The sequence below is a fragment of the Astyanax mexicanus genome, chromosome 17 (genome assembly GCF_023375975.1).
Source record: "Astyanax mexicanus isolate ESR-SI-001 chromosome 17, AstMex3_surface, whole genome shotgun sequence".
Lineage (NCBI taxonomy): Eukaryota > Metazoa > Chordata > Actinopteri > Characiformes > Acestrorhamphidae > Astyanax > Astyanax mexicanus.
In genome coordinates, this window is record NC_064424.1 from 36,999,204 (window position 1) to 37,019,384 (window position 20,181).

General features: G+C 40.6%; 1 protein-coding gene across 5 annotated transcripts in view; it reads left to right on the forward strand.

Moving 5' to 3' along the window:
• arhgap24 (Rho GTPase activating protein 24) overlaps window positions 1-20,181 on the forward strand; it is a 206,355-nt gene that overhangs the window by 145,396 nt on the left and 40,778 nt on the right. The window contains exon 1 of one of the 5 annotated variants that reach the window (XM_007237752.4): window positions 8,734-9,080. The exons of the other annotated variants lie outside the window; for them this stretch is intronic. The gene's annotated coding sequence lies outside the window, so the exon portion shown is untranslated. Of the gene's footprint in view, window positions 1-8,733; window positions 9,081-20,181 lie in introns of those variants that run through there. 5 annotated transcript variants of the gene reach the window in all.

The window sequence follows — 20,181 nt, forward strand, 5'->3', positions numbered from 1 at the left end:
TCTACAGCTCTCTCTACAGCTTTCTCTCCAGGTCTCTCTACAGCTCTCTCTCCAGCTCTCTCTACAGCTCTCTCTCCATCCCTCCACAGCTCTCTCTACAGCTCTCTCTCCAACTCTCTACAGCTCTCTCTACAGCTCTCTCTCCAGCTCTCTCTACAGCTCTCTCTCCATCCCTCCACAGCTCTCTCTACAGCTCTCTCTCCAACTCTCTACAGCTCTCTCTCCAGCTCTCTCTACAGGTCTCTCTCCAGCTCTCTCTACAGCTCTCTCTACAGCTCTCTCTCCATCCCTCCACAGCTCTCTCTACAGCTCTCTCTCCAGCTCTCTCTACAGCTCTCTCTACAGCTCTCTCTCCAGCTCTCTCTACAGCATTTCGTTTAAGATGCCGTCTGTACCGCAGGCTTTTCTGGGCTGGAGGTCTCGGAGTTTTTTCTCTAACTCTGATTGTGTGATGGGGAAATCTAGTGGGTTTTGATAGTCCTTGATTACTGTGTGGAGTGTTTCTAGTTTGTTTGATACTTTCTTTTGCGCTGTATTTAATGATGGACGACTGTACAATGATTTAAAATGGTTTCTCCAAATGTCTCCGTCATTAATTGTTATATCATCTTGTTTGTTTTTATTTAGGGATTTCCAGTTGTGCCAAAATGAATTGGAATTGATTGAATTCTCTAGGTTGTGTATTTGTTGTTGTGTGTGTTTGTACTTTTTAGCTTTGAGTGTATGTTTGTATTCTCTCAGTATCTCACAGTATTTAATGCGTAATTCCTGATTATGTGGTTCCTTGTGTTTTTGATTGGATAATTTTCGTACTTCATTTCTCTTGATCTTGCAGTCATGATCAAACCATTGATTTGATTGGACTATTCTGGATTTGTGTTTCTTGATGGACAGATTTGATATTTGAGCTGCATGATCAAATGATTCCTTTGGTCATGTGTAATGGTTCTGTTCAGATATAGGGTAATTTGGCTGTGATCTGAAAGGGGTGTTAGTGGCTTGACTGTAAAGGCTCTCAGGAAGGCCGGGTCCAGATCGGTTATAGCGTAATCTACAGTACTGCTGCCCAGAGTCGAGCTGTGGGTGAACTGACCGAAGGAGTCCCCTCGCAGCCGTCCGTTTATGATGCACAGACCCAGGCTTCTACAGAGCTGCAGCAGGTTCCTGCCGTGAGCGTTTACAGATGTGTCACAGTTTTCTCTGGGGGAAGAGGCTGGGAAGTTTATATTAGTCCCTGTTATAAAGTGATCACCGTGAGGGCTGATAAAGTCTGGCTGATATCCTGTTCTAGCATTTAGGTCTCCACAGATGATGATGTGTCCTTGGGATTGGAAGTGGCTGATCTCTTTCTCCAAATCTGGAAAGGTTTCAACATTAAAGTATGGTGATTCTGCTGGGGGGATATAAATGGCACAAAGAAGTATATTTTGGGGGGTTGAGGTTAACTGCTTATTAATTTTTATCCAGAGATGATTTTCTCCTTGTTTGACCTTTTGAATCGAATTGATTAGTTCAGATTTATACCAAATAAGCATCCCTCCTGAGTCTCTTCCCTGAGTTATACCTTTTAATTTAGTAGAGGGAACCACTAACTCCCTGTAACCTGGGGGACAACCAGTGGGCAAATCTCCTCTACACCATGTCTCCTGCAAAATTAATATATCCACATCTCTTATTTCCCTCAAAAAATCAGGATTTTTGCTCTTTACACCAAAAACAGATGAGTTTAAACCCTGCACATTCCATGAAGAGATACTAAAAGATGCCATTCCGTGTGAAAAAAAAAAATATGTTGGTTCTGGGTTTCAAAATAAGAGAACAAATTGGAAATAAATAAGTATATAGGTAAATTATGAAACTGAGTACATAAATATTATAAATATATATATATATATATATACATACATATATATATACATGCATATATATACACACACACACACACATGAATACACATACATATACATACACACATACACGTACATACACACATACATACATACACACACACATACATACATATATATATACATACACATACAGACATTCATACATACACATACACACACACATAAGTATGCAAAAACATGTACTCACTAATACATTTTTTTTTCTTTCTTTTTTTTTTTTTTACATTTGTGTATCTAAGTTACCATACAGAGATTAAATGTAATAGTCTGTGAAATAATGTCCTTTACCTTATTGGTAATGTGCCTCTTACCACGGACAGTGTCCCATCAGATGGGTACAGATGTGTTTGAGCATCTGCTGAATGTCTTTAAGCTCAGAAGTGTTTGGGTTTGTTGCTCTGCTGACTGCCTGGGCGTAGGTCAGAGATCCCGGACTGATCTGGATGGGCTGAGGTGCTATTGCTGGGTTCTTGTTCAGTGGTGCATTCTGTGTACCTGTAGTAGGTAAGGGTGCTGACGGGGGACCAGGGTATTCATGGAGACTCCTCATCCTGTCTGGTAGCAGTGGATAATGAGGGCCATGTTGCTGAGGTCTCAAATGGAAAGGTGGTCCTTCTGCAGGTCGTGTTGATGGTCTTGAAAGCCGTGTGGACTGTTGTCCTCTTCCAGTGTTGCGTTGGGGGGGGTGATGTTCCGGGCCAGTGTGACGTCCTTTAATGTCTTGGCAAACACAGGAATTACCTCTTTACATAAATGGACTTGGTCAAAGAGGCAGGTTGTATCTAGTGTCGGGTGGTGGGCGAGGTGTGTGTTTGGTCGTAGCTCACACTCTCTGGAGATGATGGTGTTAATGTTCTGGATTGTATGTGGGTGGAAGTCCTTGCGAGGCAGCAGGGTGGAGACAATGATTTTTGTGTTAGGGAAGGTGTTGCAGGCCTTCTCTATAACTGCTCTCAGGGATAACGCCACTCTCTCTTGCTGAGCCCTCAGGTCATTTGTTCCTGTATGGATTATGATGTGCTTTGGGGAGCCCAGTTTTGCCTCTGTCAGTAGCTCCAGTGCTCTTTTTGTATTGGGACACCAAATTTTAGCCACTGTGTGTTTAGGGAAAAGCTTTTTCTCATCAATAAACTTCCCATTGGAATCCATCAAAAGTACAATGTCCAGATGTTGTGTAGTTCTTCTTTCACTGATGTTTGTGTCCTGACTTGGCACACTTGGCTCCAGGTGTGTCTGCTGGTTAAGAGGAGGCTGCTGTGAGTCGGTGGGGGTTAAAGGTGGAGGATGATGGAGGTTGTTGGAGGTTGAGGGAGGAGGTGGCTGTGGGCTTGTGGAGGTGGAAGCTTGAGGTTGGGCATATAGGTTCACCTGGGTGGAGATCTCTGCTGTAGTATTCTGTTGCTGATGTAGGGAAAGGAGCAGTTCTTCCAGACCCTGCACTATGGTATCTCTTTGTCTCAGCTCCTCTCTTAGAGCAGCCATCTCCTTCTTGTGTTTGTCCCTGTCCTCCTCTCTGTTCTTTTGTAGTCCTTTCACCTGTTCTTTAAGTTCAGCCAGCTCTGATCTGTAGGTCTCTCTGTCCTTTTCCAGCTCTTTGTCTTGCTGTTGTTTAGGAACCATCTCCCGAAGGTGTACCAGCTCCACTTCTAGTCGTGTAAAGTGTTCCTTTATGAGTGTAATGGAGGTGTGGAGTGAAGGGTGTTGGTCTTGCTCAGAATCTCTCTGTTCCTGATCTGAGGGTTCTGCTGTGTTGTCCTGTTTGTGAGTGTTCAGTGCTGTGGCGCTGTGTGTGGGAGCAGAGTCTTCTTCCTGCAGAGTGTCACAGGGTCTTTCTGTCTCTGCAGTCTCCTTAAGGCCATTAAAATTCTTCTGAAACTCACTGAGGTTCCCCTGAATCATTAGTGTTCCGTTCTTATAAATGTTGACAGTGGTCATCACAGTCTCTGTGTCGTTGGGGTCTTTGATTTTCAGCTTCCACCCATTACAGATGCCCTCCTTCTTCACAGAGGGGTAGTGGGAGATCAGAGCTTTGTGCCACGAGCTGGGATGATCAGAGTAGAAGATGAGGTTGCTGACCTGACCGGTCCTGTACAGATCTGCAAACAGAGTTTCCGGCTTCTCTTTCAGGAGTTTCTGTTTGAACTGCTTTCGGGCGGTGTCATTCTTTATCTCAGAAGGGTATGTGATTGTACAGATCTGTACAGAACTGCAGAGTGAGGCCACACTCTCTTCAGGACAGCAGGGGGGGCAGCAGCGCTTCTTCTGATTGGCTCATTCCGAATGCTCATATGAGTGTCTCTCACAGAATGTTTATTTTCAAAAGTCAACTGACAATTTAGCTTTAGCCTTTAGCTTATATTAAGCTTTGTTATTAAAAATCACTTAAAAACAGGTAAATTTAAGTGAATAAACTCTTAATGTTTTCCTCCACTGTGTGAACAAAACATGTCACTCACAGATGTGCTGCTGTTGATTGTAAATGCTGCTGTAGGAGATAAGTTTTGACTTCAGTTCTGCTGTTAGCTGTTCTGCCTGGATGTGTCCTCTCTTATAGTTATATGAAGAAATCCTTTAAATTGTTGCAGATTCTGTTGTTTTTAGTCTTGTTTTTTGTAGATCCTTACTTACTGATCCCTTATGTAGAGTTTCTTCATATTATGTTATGATTTCTCTTATTTAAAACCAGAAAACAACAAGAAAATCTGGGAGCTCACACTAACATGACTGTCATAGAACTCTCTCTCTCTCTCTCTACAGCTCTCTCTACAGCTCTCTCTATACAGGTCTCTCTACAGCTCTCTCTCCAGCTCTCTCTACAGCTCTCTCTCCAGCTCTCTCTACAGCTCTCTCTCCAGCTCTCTCTCCATCTCTCTACAGCTCTCTCTCCAGCTCTCTACAGCTCTCTCTACAGCTCTTTCTACAGCTCTCTCCAGCTCTCTCTCCATCTCTCTCTCCATCTCTCTACAGCTCTCTCTCCATCTCTCTACAGCTCTGTCTCCATCCCTCCACAGCTCTCTCTACAGCTCTCTCTACAGGTCTCTCTCCAGCTCTCTCTACAGCTCTCTCTACAGCTCTCTCTCTACAGGTCTCTCTATATCTTTCTTTAACACTCTCTGTGAGTCTCTCTTTCTATCAGTTCAGTTCAGTTCAACAGTGCTTTATTGGCATGAATGTTACAATCAACACTATTGCCAAAGCATAAAACAGAAAATAATAATAATAATAATAATGATAATAATAATAATAATAATAATAATTAATTAAAAGATAGATTACATACATATAATTACAACATCTATCTCTCTCTAATACTCTCTGTAGGTACTCTCTTAAATAAAAATGTGTCTATATCTTTCTCTATTACTGTTTATATGCATCTCTATCCCTGTAATACTCTACTCTGTGTAGGTCTCTCTCTCTCTCTTTTCTGCATGTCTGCATCATCTTCTGGGGCCTGCGTTTGAACATCTGTCTGCTGACAGAGATATATTTATCTATTACAGTGTCCACTCAGGCAGCTGCACCCACAGCCGCTGCTGATTGATTTTAGTAATGAGGACAGTGAACTGGGAAAACTGAACAGTACAAATAAAGATGCAGGGATTTACAGAGGTGTGAGTGCGGGTGTAAGTGTGTGTCCAGGGGTTGCAGGGGGCAGGCAAACAGTGCAGATATTAGCTGATAGTGACCATCTTAACTGCCCCCATCTCCCCCAGCCCCCTGCTGCTCTTCAAACGACCACAATTACCCCCCCCCCCCCCCCCCACCAGGGAGCAGACTGAACACTAACTAGATAAGATCATATTTAAATAAGGAGGGTATTCCTAATGAAGTGGTCAGTGAGTGTAACCACAAGGTTGATTTAGATTTTTGTCATACTTTGTCATACATTCAGATTATCAAACACTTTAATATCAGACAAATATACTTCAGTAAATATAAAAATCACTTTTTAAGATGATTTCATTTATTAAGGGAAAAAAATCTACACCAATCTAGCCCTGTGAAAAAGTATTTGACCCCCATAAATGAACTGTGATTAATCACACTTTTTGTAAAAAACTAAGTCCAATTTCACCATGCACAACCAGGTCTGATTACTGCCAGACCTGTAGAATCAAGAATTCACTTAAATAGAACCTGTCTGACAACATAAAGCAGATAAAAGATCTCAAAAAGCAACACATTATGCCCCAATCTGAAGAAATTTAAAAACAGATGAGAAAACAAAGGTCATTGTTCATCTATCAGTCTGGAAAAGGTTATAAAGTTATTTCTAAGGCTTTGAGACTCCAGTGAACCATAGTAATAGCTATTATTCACAAATTGACAAAACATGAAACACTGGTGAACCTTTCCAAGAGTTGCAGGCCGACCAAAATTATTCCAAAAGGGCATGGACAACTCATCCAGGAGGTCCCAAAAGAACCCAGAACAACATTTGTGTTAAGACCAGTGTTATTAAATCACTAATAAGAAAGAAGCTTCACCATTTCTATACACTACCTACACTCTTTCAGCACAATCCTCATACCGTTTCTACACACTCCCTCCCTACACTCTTCCTACACATAGGTGTTTCTCATTAGTTGGCCAGTGACTCTAAAGGTTTGTAAGTGTCCCTAATGCACTACTTATGCATTTTTAAATGCAGATTTGTTGGGCAGCTGCAAGCAGTAAATCCATCAATTTCAATTTCATTACATGATGCATATTTATCTTAATACTCCAGCCGTAATTTGTCACGTCACGCCGCCTCTGTGGAGCTTCAGGTGGAGGATGGTCCCTGTCCGCAGCAGGCCTGGGGAGGATCTCCGGCACTGTTTGGCACATTAATACTTTTAAAAATGCATGCTATCATGCCCTGTGGTCCATTAATGCAAGAAGCTGTTGGCTTGGTTCCAGAACATCGATCAACCACTGGACATTTTCCTGTTCCTCTATGCAAATCACTTTAGTGGGTTCTTACAGTGCGTATCAGGAGACACATTCTAATTTGATTAAGATCGGACTGGTATTGGATCTGCTGCAGGATGTAGTACTCTTGATTGACTTCGGTCTGGTCAACTTTTGCAAGAGCACGTACTTTGACAGCAGTCATACCTCTATCTACATCATTATTATTACATACTTTATACAATTCTTCCACAACTTGATGTCCAGTATGTCCTAATATACTCACTGACACTGAAATATTACAGTGAAGTTTATTGGAGAAAACTGTACAATTGAAAGACTGTAGTACCTGGCTGGGCACATCTAGCCTGGATACAAGATAAGTTATGGTTTCATATGGCATCCTGCAGCACAATTGCCTCCACTGTTCCTGTTTATTTTTCCACTTACTAACACAGCTCTGTTTCCTTACAACCCTTACCATGAGAGGGAGAGAAACTAAATTGTATTTATTACTCTGTATAACAATCTGTATCTACCCCTCTTTTTTACTTTTGACACAGATGTGTCAAATATGACAACTGCAAACTCCATAAGCTCTCTGTTACACAAGATACAAAACAGTTCGTGACTCATCATCCACTCATCCATACAGCATTCTCTGCATTCTCATCCTGTTGTCCACACATAGCCATCCGCACCCCTCTTCCTCAGGAAATCCTTAATAACTACACTGTATATACCCCTCTGTTTTATACTCCTCTGTGTCTGTATCTACAAAACGTTGTATCTGTGTTTTTTACTACTGTGTCAACCCCTTACTTTATCCCTTCTGAGTTTAACCCTCTGTTCATACTTCTCTGCATATATCCCTCTGTATTAACATCTCTGTATCTACCCTTCTGTTTTAACCCGCTGCATTTACCCGACTGTATATAATCCTCTATATCTACCCCTCTGTATCCACCCCTCTGTTTCTGTGACTAGAATGGTTTAATTATCAGCAGCTGGCGTGTCTGAATCAGTTATCAAGCTGTATGTGCCAGAGAGCATATGCTGTGTGTGTGTGTGTGTGTGTGTGTTCAGCAAATGTGGATGTCCATCTATTGAGTCACATACACCACATGTCCAAAAGTATTTTGGCCATTAGTTTAGTTAGTTCAACATTAGCTATAACATTAAAACCACTGAGAGAAGAAGTGAATAACATGAACGATTAGGCATTTAGTAAACAGTCATTCTTGAAAAAAAAAAACAGGATAAAAAAGGACAAACTGTGATGTTCTAGATGTGCGGGACAGTGTAGAACATTAACATTAACAGGCAGGTCTTGTGGGGTGTTCCTGGTAAGCAATGTTTAGTACTTACCATAAGAGCTCCATGGAAGGAAAAAGGGTTGTGGGCATCCAAGATTTACTGCTCCCAGAGCCTTCGCCCACCTCACAACTTAAAGATTCAAGATTAACGATTTTATTGTTATCTGCACAGTAAGAAAACAAGTTTTCTTGTACAATGGACTTCTTTCTTTGCTCATCTCCAAGTATGTAGAAAATTAGAAAAATACAATAAAGCAAGAAATAATAAACTAAATAAAGGATCTGCTGTAATGGTAGTCTTGGTGCCAGATACAACATAAACCCATCAGAAGTCTTGTGGAGACCATGCCATGGCAGAACTGTTTTGGTGGCACACAGCATGTGAGAAATACATATTTTAAGGCTGAGTAGTTATAATGTTGTGGCTAATCGGTGTTTAAACGAAGCAATACAGTCAATCCAGAGTAGCCAATCTAAAATGTGCTTGTTTACATATATCAGAAAATCTAAAACCTGTCTGTATCACAGTAGACGTCACAGGGTGCCACGCTATTTGGGGGCGCGGCCGGCTGGATCGAGGAGCCACGCGAGAGAGTGCACGCGCGCACGCCACAGTGACAGCAGATCGCAGCTGTGTGCACCAGAGCTTTAGCTTTACTGGAGAACGTCACGTGACGGCACCAGCGCGTGTGTTTAAGCAGGAGCGCGTGCGGGTTCTCTTCAGGTGTCACTGCTGCTTCGCTTTCACGCGCTGGCTCGCTCGCGCTTTGTGTGTTTCGCTCGCAGTGGATGAAACGCTGTGACGTAATCGATATTTTTAAACCGAGTTTGAACTACCTTCAACTGATTTAACGGTCTTAACGGCGTTTAACGGATTTTAAGGAATTGTAATCAGGTTTTGACTCATGTTAACCGACTCTGAAGGATTTAAGGTCTTTTAAACGGCTTATTTTTACAGGTAATGTAACACCAACACACAGACAGAGCTCAGTAATATGTGTGTGTGTGTGTGTGTGTGTCTGTGTGTGTCTGTGTGTGTGTTTGTGTTCAGGACTCATTTAAAGAGAATATTGTGTTATACCTTTTATCAACAGTTTTAAATGAAATATTGTCGTTCTTACAACGTTGCAATGCTAATGGTTAATTAAAAACATTGTTACAATGTTGTCACAACTTCCTTATTCATTAGCTAACATTATTTATCTTGGTTATAAGATTACTTTTTGTCAATTTTCCAAATAATCCGATAGGATGGATTAGTAAGGCGCACCTGCAGGCTGCTGATAGGACTACTGCTGTTTATTAGCTCTGAGAGATAAGCCAACATTATTAGACTGAGTGTGTGTGTGTATAAGTGTGTTAGTATGTATGTAAGTGTGTGTGGCCTTCTTCTGTTCTTGGAGAACAACCCCAGCTGGTCACCAACAGTTAAATAGAAGTTGTTATGGTCAGAGTTAATTTAACATCATGAATTGTGCAACAACACCTGCCTCTGTTGACCTGACAATATTCTATTTGTTTAAAATTGTGATGTTAAGTAAAGGAAAATCAATCAATATTCCTGAATGACAATTATCTGTCTGTAACTGGTAAATGTTTAGTTTTAGATGGAGAAGCTGAACCAGTGCCTAGCTGTACTTTTTAGCCTTTTTTAAATTGCATACTATACAAGATATGCAACCAAATAACTTGAATATTTCCATAGCTTGCTAGTTAGCTGGCTGCCACTGCTCACCAGTTAGCCAGTTCCAGTTGGTCAGACTTGAAGAGCGGGTGGAGCTATGCTAGCTTTGTGTTTTATCTTTGTGGGTTTTGCTGATGTCACCCGAACCCACTTTTAGACCTGCCAGTTCTAGATCCTGATGAGAGGAATGGTAAAATACAGAAAAGATAAATTAGACAGTGTGAAGCAAAATAGTTTTCCTTTTTGCTTAATGTTGATTTTTATGGATATGTGGAAAATTAAACATCTGTACAATATCGAGTTTAAATATAAACTTTATTTTTATTTTTTAACATCTGTCTAACATTAGAGTCTGGTGATTTTCTGATTTCAAGTTGACGTCTTCTATCTGCTAGGACAGTATCATTGAATATGAGGCCCGTTTCCATATCAGATCTATCAATCTGTCAATCAATCTTGCCCTCTCTCTCTCTCTCTCTCTCTCTCCCTCTCTTTCTCTCTCTCTCTCTCCCTTGCTCTGTTATTCATGTACAGCTGATGTAAGTGTCGTGTTGTCTCATGTTAACCCCGACAGGAGTAAATGAGGCTGCTTGTTATTTAGCTGCCTCTGGTTTCTCTGCTGGCACCAGGATCGATGGTCCTCTGTGCAGAGTGTGATTTATAGGAGAGCCTCTGTTGCTGGTTTTTGGGATGCTTAGGGACCTGGTACAGCCGTGCTGCTGTCCTAGGAGGTTAATGATCCAGCAGAGATGAAAAAAGGGCACGGCTCGGTTCATGTTGGGGCGCAGAGTGGCAGAGTGAGGGGTTTGAAGGTGCCACAGAGCAGGAAACAGTTTAAAAGCGGGGTATAGTGAAATGACTGGAGTGTGAGATATTCTGTATCATACTTTCCTGAGGGTTACAGATAGTATAATGTATAATGTTCTAGAATTAACCTTTTCTTACAACTGTTTCTCAGGAGTGTGCCCAGGGATGGTTCTTTGGGCTAATCACAAGGTGTGATTCTAGGGGCTGTTCTCTGTCCTCTGTTTTACAGGGGTGGATCTCATGGCTGTTCCTGTTAGGCTAATTCACTGTGGTGTTTTTAGAATCATCCTCTTCTCACAGCTGTTTCTCATGAGTGTGCCTCTGTACTATTCTTCAGGTCTGTTCCTGATAGCTGTTATTCAAAGATTTTTTTTCTGGGCTATGCCCCAGGGGTGCTTCTAAAGAACCCCTCTTGGGCTGATCTTGAGAGTTGTTTACGTTTGGCTGTTCCCCAGAGATGTTTCTCAGAATGTTCCCTCTGGTCTATCTCCCAGGGGTGTTTTTTAGGGCTGTTCCTGTTGGGCTACAGAAACCTGTTGGGGTATTTCACACAAGAGAAGTTACTGTGGGTATTGCTCTGGGCTGTTCCTCAAAAGTGTTCTGCAGGGCTCTTCATTAAACTGTCCCTCATGTCTGGCGCTTACAAGTGTTTCTTAGGGCTGTTTCTCCCAACTGGCTGGCTCTGCTTTCACTCATATTTGTTGCTGTGGCTAGTGTTTTAAGTTGAGAGACTGAAGTGTACTCTAATCTGTGTCTGTCCTGCATCTTTGGGCCTTTTACTAATCACAACACAAATGCTGAGTTTTTTCACAAACATACACATTTATTATACTTTCATACTCACAATAGTGATGAGTTAATCTGTATAGTGATGAGTACCTGAACACAGTCGTAAGATTAATCCAGTTTTAGGTCAAAATAGAAATGATAAACAATCTTGTCACATGTTGGAATATATGTATGTAATGAATGCCATGAATGCCATGAATGCCATGCCATGTAATGAATGGCATGAAGTTTTTTTTTTTTTTTTTTGAAAACAGAATTCAGGTCTTTTTATCTACTATTCCTGTGGATGTCTGAATTCTGGGCCATTTGAGAAAGACTGATGTGGAAGCACTCATCAAATGTTAAGTACTGCTGTGCACTCAATTGAACAGAGAATAGGCATGATGGGAGACTCAGGGAATTGAAGGTTAAAGAGGAAAGCTGAAGCCAAGGCTGTTAAAGCTAATTAAGAAAGCAGATCAATGTGTTTGAGTCACCGGGAAGAGCAATAAGAGCAGAGTCAATAAGTTCTGCAGGGATTGTAGGTTAGAGAGGAGTGTCTAAAAATACAGAAGCAGGATTACACAGATCACTAAAGCAAAGAAAGCCTGGCTTAGCGTGGTGAGAGGAAGACTGCTGCTTAGTGGGAATTAGCTGAAGGTTTCAGATGGGCTGGTTTTAACTGGCTTTTTCCAGCCATGTAATAGCCGCTGATCTTTAGAGATTGGTGTAGCTAAAGTTGTGGTGAGAAGATAGAGGAGCAAAAAACATCTTTTGCATGTGTTTTTCTGCTATTAAGTGGGCAGCCACTAATTTCTGCCTCTATAGGTCCTTAAGGATAATTTATGTTAAGCATTACGTCTGGGTATGGGTACGGATTCAAGATGGCGCCTTCTGTCCGTACAGATAGAACAAAGCAGTACCACTAAAACTTATGGAGTCAATGTAGCCAATAGTTTTCTCTTCTATATGGATATGACGAAAAAGCAACTTTTTTACATTTTTACAGTTAAAGTCAGTTTAAAATTTCTGCCTGTTATTCCACTCTGCCTTTTTTGTAGTAAGGACTATCATAATTTTGGTAGTTTTGCCATCCCCTTTGTCTCCTGTAGGTATGGCTCCAGTTTTTGCTTTCTCTATCACTTAAAAATGATAGAACGGGTAAGAGTGGGATTTTAGTGGCCTGTAAATAAGCACAAAACATTTAAATGTAAAATGTTCTGATATTTACAGAGAAAATATTTATTCTTTTGTGTCTATTACTTTTGGTCTTAATGTGAGCTGAGTGAGTGAGCAGCCTTTAATCCCTCAGTAGGCCCCCATTGCTTTTCTGTCACTGGTATTTTGTGTAGTGCATTTCAGTTACAAATGAACAGTTAATCCTAATTAAATTAGAAGTGGACAAATGTATTGCTAAACATCCATGCCAATGTAAAGAACACATAGAAGCATTCGACCAAGAAACAGGAAACTCTGAAGTAGCAGTGAGCACATGGGCCCAATGCCAAAAAAGCATGGGATAGAAGGGGACAAAGTCCCCCAGCTATGGGCTTTGGGTTTATCTGGAGTTAGTTCTGGCAGAACTAATCATCCAATATGACTACCTGACCTCACTGATGCTCTTGTTGTCTTGATGCGCTCACAGCAATGTTCCAGCATTTGTTGTAAAATCTTCCTTATGGAAATGCTTCTAGTGGAGTATTGGCACAATTCAGGGAAAACTGGAAAAGGGATGAGAACTTGTTGAACATGTCAGTCTCTATGTTCTACGACAGGGCCTGAGGCATTGCTGCGGGGATTAGAACTTGTTGGCTGGCTATAGACTACAGTAGGCTCCCTCTCTCTTCCTCTCTCTTTCTATACACATATCAGGTTGATACCTCTTTGAAAGTGAGAGGACTCTCTGTGAGGTCTGCCTGAGAGGGGTGGAGGTTTATCCCCTGCTGTTTGGGGTGTCAGAGGTGGGGCTACAGGCGTTGCAGTCAAAATACAGTCTAGACAGATGATCCTTTTGGTGAGCAGGAGCTGAGATCAACTTTCAGACTAACTCAGGACTTCACTGTCAACTGGGCTGACAGGAAAATCATATTTACTGCCATGACAAATGAAATGATTTGTCCAGTTACTTTAGATAACGGTTATTTTTAGTTGGGCTAATTTTAGTTGGGCTAATTTTAATTTATAAAACACTCTCCGGTCATATGCCAGAATACATCACTTCATTGATAAATTTTAATAACAGTAATTATCAGACTCGCTCCAGTGGTTGGATCAGCTGCCAGGTACCGAGAGTTTTTACTGAACTGGGAAAATCTGCTTTTAGCTACAGTGCACCGGCGAGCTGGAAATCACTACAGGAAACTCTAAAACTCAGCTCACTGGTGTCACTCAATCATTTTAAACTTTTAATATCTAACCACCTTCAGACAGCCTGTACCTGTTTTACTCAATCTTAATTATTTATTTTACTTCATGTTTTAGTTCTCTTTTATATATATATATATATATATATATATATATATATATATATATATATATATATATATATATATATATATATTCCTTTTATTTATTTTATATAATTTATTTATTTATATTTTTATTTATTTTTATTTATTTTATTATTTTTGTTTTTGTATTTACTTTCTTATAATTCTTTTATTTTAATATATATATATATTTTTAATTATGTTTTATCAGTAATACTGTTATTATATATTTTTAATGTTTTATTTTTTTTAAATTTTATTCTTATTACTAAATAGTTTTATTTTTTAGTTTCAGTTTTATTCTTCTGTTTCATAAATATTAAATATTTGCTTTTAATTTTGCTTTTTCAATCACTATTGTATTTGCTCGGCTACATTGAAAATGAGGGTCACCCTCAATGTACTTCCGAGTTTAAAATAAAGGTTGATTGAAAATATTAATACAGCAGTAATGTACACACACAGCATGTAAACTATATGTCCAAAGGTTCACTGACAACCTTTTAAATGAATGTACTGAGCTACTTAAGGAGACACCCACAGCTTGTCTAGTCCACGTAGAGAAGTGTTTATAGAATACAGTAGGAAAAATAAATATTTGAACACTTTGCTACTTTGCAAGTTTTCCAATGGAGGGGTCTGAAATTTTCATCTTAGGTGCATGTCCACTGTTACAGACATAATCTAAAAAAAAAGCTGGAAATCACAATGTATAATTGAATTGTATGTTACTGCTGTAAATAAGTATTTGAACACCTGTGAAAATCAATGTTAATATTTGGTACAGTAACCTTTGTTTGCAATTACAGAGGTCAAATATTTCATGTAGTTTTTCACCAGGTTTGTTCACACTGCAGAAGGGATTTTGGCCCATTCTTCCACCCAGATCTTCTCCAGATTAGCCACGTTTCTGGGCTGTCGCTGAGAAACACTGAGTTTGAGCTCCCTCCAAATATTTTTTATAGCATTTAAATCTGAAGACTGGCTAGGCCACTCCATGTTTCTCATGGAGCCACTCCTTGGTTATCCTGGCTGTGTGCTTTGGGTTATTGTCATGTTGGAAGACGCAGCCACAACCCATCCTCAATGCTCTAACTGAGGAAAGGAGGTTGTTCACCACAATTTCGCTATACTTGGCCCCAGTCATCCTCTCCTTAATACAGTGCAGTCGTGCTGTCCCACATGCAGAAATTCTCCTTAATCCTTGCCCATGATCCTGTCACAGGTTATCTGTTATATGGACACTTTTGGTAGGTACTGAACACCCCACTAGCCCTGCCTGATGTTCTAGACGTCTGTACCAGTTGTAAGTAAAATAAAATATTTCAATTTGGTAAGGCTGTTAGAGTCTGGCTGATGGAGGATGATGAATTCACAGATGAGTTCAGTGTTATGGTGTGAAAGGTCAGGAGTGAAATTAATGGAGGCTGAATATTCTAAAAGGGATTTGTTTGATATTTAAACGTTGTGTTTGATATTTGAAATGTCATATTAACATTTGACTCCTGCTCTGTGCCATCATTCTCTCTCTTTCTTACTTTCTCTCTCTCTCTCTCTCTCTCACTCTCTCTCTCACTTGCTCTCTCACTCTCTCTTTCTTTCTGTAAGGGCTGGTGGCCGACCGAGGCACCCTCAGGGGCAACAGAGGGCGCCCCAGGCCAGCGCCGAGGGTTAATTGGCTAATTGCCAACACCTGCTTTCAACACCTTATAAGCAGGGCCAATCAGCCACTCGGCGCTGGATCTTTGACGCTATCAGAGCGAATCTATGCCGGTTTCTCGAGTGAGCCTCGCCTCTTTCTTTTCCTCCCTGCTCTATCCACGGCAAGTGCCGTTTTCCTTCTTTGTCTTTGGAGAGAGCATTGTTCAGCATCGCTGGCGTGCTCCTCCCGCCAAAGTATTTTCCTCTATCCCCTTTTTTTTTCTCGAGTTTGGTGTGGCTGTGTAGAGCTGTGTGCTCCACCGCTCTCCTCTTGAGTTTCTGTGTCTGTGTGTGTGTGTGGGTGAAACAGCTGCGAGGCCACGCGGCTCACTCACCTCTCCCGCGCTGTTCCTCTCCTCTCTGGTGGAGCAGCGTTAAATCCACAATCACCTCAGTTCAGTTTTGTTTTCTTTGGAAGCCCTTTTGTTTAGTTAATCCTTCACCTCGTCTCATAAGAGGTAGCTCCGCTTCCGGCAATCCTTGTTTACATTTTCTCCCCCTCACTCTCACGCACGCTAGTCGTGGCTTTGTTTTCTACCCGTTTTTACTCTCCGCCCTTTTTCGTTGCTCCGCCCCTTTCGGCGAAGGCTCTAAAGGGCGAATAAAACGGCCGCGTCCCAATCCACTCGTTGGTTTCAATTCGATTCAACCGAAGTCACTAACCTTTCTTCCCATGCACTAACCCCCCTGAGTTTAGCTGACTCCACCCTCAGCTCAATTTTGAAAAGGGTGAAAATGTGAAGGGGTAGTTTGGGCAGGCCACTGGGTGATGTATGGGTTTAGAGGCAGGGCAGGAGGGAGAGCTGATTGTCTGAGCTGAAGCAGCAGCAGTGTGCCTCTGATAGTGGTGAGATGCAGATGGTTGGATATCAGCAGGTGTTATTGATTGACTGACCTGCATATTGTAATGTGTCTGCGTACCAAAGTACATGGACACATCATCCACACCTATAGCACAGTTAAACTTAGGAGGGTGCTGCAGAGGCAGAAATTACCACAATAATATTGTTTTTGAAGGTTAGGAAGGGTTTATACAAATGTTAAGCAGGAGTGGTATGTTTTAATACTTTAAAGGAACACATTTTAGCCTTTTTTAAAAGAAAAAATATGGTTTAGGGTTCAGTGGATCTTTAAAAAATCACAGTTCTTCAGAGGGTTCTCTAAAAGATGCCGTAAAACCCCAAGCTTCAAATGTGGAGCTTCAATCCATGTTCCAGTCCCAGATTTTGTAATAGGGTTGCATTGGCAGTGGGTATCGGCCGAAACCATTTCCGGGTTTGGAATGCGGGAGTAAAAAATCGGAAGTAATGCGGGAGTAAAAAATCGGAAGTAATGCGGGAGTAAAAAATCGCAGGGTAAACAACTCGGGTAGAACGTACAGACAAAATAGAGCAGCATAGCAAAGAGCTACTGCAGCAGCAGCGTGCCTTTCTGCTCAAACAGCAAACGCAACAACCAAACCTGACTAACCTGCTAACCGAGCAGCTAACTCTATAGAGCAGGATTACTCCTGGTGAGTAACTTCACAACTCCTATATCAGTTTACACAATTCAGATCTGAATACACAAGCCAGCTACATAAATAACCATCTGAATAAATAATACTTGCCTGAGTAACAGTCTTAACGCAAAAAAATATCATAATTAATATCTAGCTGTGTTTCTGAAAAATTATAGGCTCAATATAGGCACCCAATATGCCAATTTAAACCTTAGAATCTCTGCTTTTCAGTTATCTAGCATACTTGGCTGTATTTACTTTTAGAAAATAAACATTAAGAGCGACATATGCTTTTCGTATTAAAAATATTAATTTTAAGTTTCATATTTGTGTTTTTCAAACGTCCCTGTTTGATTCAATTTGGACATGTTATACATCATTCAAACCGTCTAACTCTCAGGATTATGCAACCATTTTACTATAGGATGCACGGTTTCTAAATTAGAACCGAAAGAGTGTTAGACCACAGTTTCACTGCAGCATTTTTTACAGGTCTCTACTATAGGACACACACCCAGCCCTCAACAAGCGCTCACCTCACACTCCTGCCTTTAAAACCGCTCCACATATCAGTAGGTTAGATCCATTAAACTAGTCCAAACAGTGCTTGGCAAAATTTGAGCCAGAAGAATATATTTGTTTTAAAGCCGCATTAAAACCGTCTGCCTTCGATTACCTTTTATAACGCGCATGTGAATAAAACCTGATGGCCAATCAGGTGGCGTGTTATGCGGAGAGAGAGGTTGGGAGGGGTCTGTAACCCAAAACTCCTGAGAGAACAGAGAAATCTGCAAGAGGGAGGAGGGGTGTCTTAGAGGAACACTGCACATAGATCTTGTAATAAAAAATAAAAATAGAAAATCTGAAAAGCGCCTAAAGATTTTCCGGTACCACTTTAAAATAAGACTACCTTTATAAAGGGTTTATAAATGGTTTACAATGAGTTTATTAATGGTTACTAATTAGGTTGCAAATACCTTAAAATCATTAATAATCAGTTATAACACATACATAGAAAGGGCAACAATATAGATGGCTGTGGGTTCACTATTTGACAAACAACAGGTCATTGTTGCCCTTTCTACATACTGTCCCGATCTAAACAACAAATTTTGGTTCGATAAACATATTTATACAGCGCATTAAATTTGGATGCGATTTCCACCAGAGTTGCTCGCTTTCCACTGTGAGTGGTACTGCTTTCTATAATGTATTACTGGCACACATACACACACTGTTAATAGAGGAATGTTAACAGTCCCATTCATCTGGCACCCACTATCACTCCTCGCTCAAACATAAATAATGTGGCCTCACTATTAGTGCGATATCCAGTATGTAAAATCAAACAAAACCTATAAAGGTATGGGCATTTTTCAAGTAACCATGTTTGTAAACGAAATGTACACTGACTTACCAAAAGTCTTGTAAGGGCAATAATCAATATTCTTACTGCTGCACTGTAACAAACATGGATCTTTTTGGAACCAAAAGTGGTTCTTCTGTGGATTTTTAAGTTCTTTAAATCTAGCAAGAACAAACCCCAGTACAGAAAAATGGATTCAACTTAATTGATATATTGGTTGGCCAATAATACTGTTAACCTTCGGCAAAAATGTCTCACAACAATGAAAAGAAGAAAATAATTCCATATAGCCATAACATTAAAAACACCTCCATGAGCATAATAGAGGTTTGGTTGCCCATGACCCTGTTGCTGGTTCACCAGTTTTCTTTCTTGGACAACTTTTTACTGACCACTCTTAAATTAGCCTGTTCCATATCTACCCCTGCCTTATATTAGAGCAGAATAAATCTCATATCTGATGAATAATCTAAAAATATGTTCCACCTTCACCCCCGCTGCTTCACCTGTTCCCCCAGCTCTGTAAATGCATCTTTAATAGATGCCATGCTGCCTTATGACGATGAGATCGATGAGGAGGACAGTCGGGTCCCGGTAGAGGGAGGCAGAGCAGACCAAGTGAATGGCATTAATAATTCAGTCCTAGAGCACAATCATTTCCCCATTAACCATACAAGCCCATCTGTCTTCCTGTGGTCTGTTCAGTAGACACTGCATCTGTAGCACATGTCTGATTTACCATGGACTTATACCCAAGAACAGAAAATAATCTAGCGAATATACTTATAATAGAAGCTAATAATAAAGTGTTTAACACGCTTAAGGCTGGGGGATATAGTAAAAACTAGGCTAAAACCTAATGATTATTGTTTTCTTGATTAATATAACAAATAATTCCATGGTTGCATCCTAAATCACACATTTTTGCATTTTATCCACTACATTAATGAACGCACTTGCAGCACTATTTTAATACTTTTACTTCATCAATTATATTAACAAAGTCACCCAGCCCTAATGAGTATTATGTTAGTATATATAGACATTTTCATGATATTTAAAATGCATAAGTAACAGACAAAATAGTAAACTTGTTGCCTCAACTAACATTATTACATTTCTTGTTAAAGTTGGTCTGACTAAATAATCTGTATTGGCAAAATTTACAGCTTGTAGTTGAACCCTGGTTGAGGCAAGGCCAGAAGTTTGCACATGCTCAGTTTGACTGAGCAGTTGTGCATGGGTTTTACCTGTTGTTTATCACGTTATTTGTATTTTCTGTGTGTCCTTCCACCTGTCACCCACCATCAGTGTGTAGTCATTCTTCACAGGCTGCTGCTTCTTTTGGGATGTTTTGTGTTGCAGAGTGTGATTGTATGCTGGCTGGGTCCAGCTGGTCACGTTTGCGTTACCACAGGTTTATAAGATGGACAATAAGCCAGATATATAATAGTCAAAAATTCACAATTTATCTGTCTGTCAGTCTTTCTAATCATCTATCTAGCACAACCAGGATTCATAAATGGTCGAGCGAACATTAAACACTGAATACTCCCTCTCCCATGCTTTTGAGATACTCTGCCATAATTGATGGTGACAGTCTGAGTTACTGTTAGCGCTAATCAGACAGTTCTTCATGCTCCAGCCTTCATCTGAAGCTCTGCTGAGCTCCAGGCCCCTCTGGCCTTAATCCCACAGTGCAGCCATACTGACGCAGTACGGATTAGAGGGGTACTGACAGAC